A 1695-nucleotide genomic window follows, 5' to 3' on the forward strand; every position below is an offset into this window, starting at 1 on the left:
ACCACAGCCAGGCTGAAAAGCCTCCTGGTTTGTATCACTGACCACAGCCAGGCTGAAAAGCCTCCTGGTTTGTGTCCTGCGGGGGACTCAAAGCAGCTCGGAGAAGAGATGAAAATATTTAGGGGTCAAGGAAGTCAAATATCTGGAAATCCAAAAGAGATGAGGTCTGGCCCTTTGGTATATTGGGGAAAACAGAGGGTACCAGTGCCTGAGAAACTTGCATCCCGTTCCCAAACTGCCAACAGGCTGGTTTAACCCTTCCGTGTCTCTGTTTTCCCTGGAAAACAGGACAATTTTCACAGCACTGTTGCCTTTGCCAAGGGCTGGAGGGGAAGGAGGTGCACACACTGTGTGTGGGGGGATGCTGGAGGGGACATGTCACTTGTTTTCCTTCCTAACACAGGGACAGGGACCCTGTGGGTGGGTGCCTGTCCAGAGAGGGGCTCCAGCAAGGTGGTTTGGGCTCCAGCAGGAGCAGCCCCACAGCTGGTGGGGCTGTCCTGATTCAGGGCTTCAGGGCAGGGAAAACCTGAATCTCAGAGCGTGTCCAGGGGCACCAGCTCTCACAGTAAAACCCCTCTGGGCAGCACACACTGATGGTGCACGTGGATATCTGCTGCCAGTTCCCAGGGTGGGAACTGGAGGGGACACACCAGCCCAGAACAAGGTGTGGTTTCCACCTGCAGAGGTGTGCAGGTGACCAGAGTCCTGCTGAGCTGCATCCTCAGTGTTCTGGATCTCCCCCCTTCTCCTACCTTAGATTTTTGTACTGATGGAGTATAAATGTGTTCAACTTCAAGTTTGTAACTCCCAGACTACGGAGAGGAGGGGTGGAGACACCAGCCAGAGCCAGCCCAGGACAGGAGCAGAGGTAAGACAACTCCCAAATGTTCAGGCTAAGACCAGGTGAGTTTGTGTCTTGCCAACAGGAGTTTGCTCCTCTCTAAGAAGTTCCTGGTGAATGATTACACAGGGAATTTCTCCCAACAGGCAGGAGCTGGTGTGTCAGCACCTGCCTGGCCTTTCCTCTTTGCGGGGAGAAGCAGCAGCAGCAGCAAAGTTTCAGCTGCCCACCACACTCAGACTCTTCCTGTCCCTCCAGGACTGTTCTCTGGAGTTTCTGTGTTACCTTCAAACTTCTCCTGTCAGAATAAAACCTCAGAAAAAAGCATTTTCCTCTGCTTGGCCTTGCAGGCTTCTCTCCCAGGTGAATGACAGAATGGAGACAGAGCAGAGAAAGGCCATTTCATGATCACATTTAATGGCCCAGGGCACTGTCTGAGACCACTTTTTGCCCTACAGAGCTGGAGGGAATTCCTATGTCAGGCTCATGGAGGGAAGCCAGGGCTGGAAGCTGACCTTGCTCTCCTTGTTCTCTCATCTTGCAGCTTATTTTGGGATGTCAGCGGAGCCCTGGTGAGCAAGTAAGCCTTTCACAAGCAACAGACTGTAAAAGTGCCTTGGTTATCCCTGGCTCAACCTGAAACATGAACTTCTTCACCTTGTAGCAACTTCCAAGCCACAACAGCCCCATTTATTCAGTGTTTCTGACCCATTCCCCCTATCAGGTAATCATAGAATCACAGAATCCCAGGATCACTGCAGCTGGAAAAGCCCTCCCAGTCCATGGACTCCCCCCTGTGCCCCATCCCCACCTTGTCCCCCAGCCCAGAGCACTGAGTGCCACGGCTAGGC

Source organism: Lepidothrix coronata, unplaced genomic scaffold (assembly GCF_001604755.1).
Source record: "Lepidothrix coronata isolate B3197 unplaced genomic scaffold, Lepidothrix_coronata-1.0 Scaffold305, whole genome shotgun sequence".
Classification (NCBI taxonomy): Eukaryota; Metazoa; Chordata; class Aves; order Passeriformes; family Pipridae; genus Lepidothrix; species Lepidothrix coronata.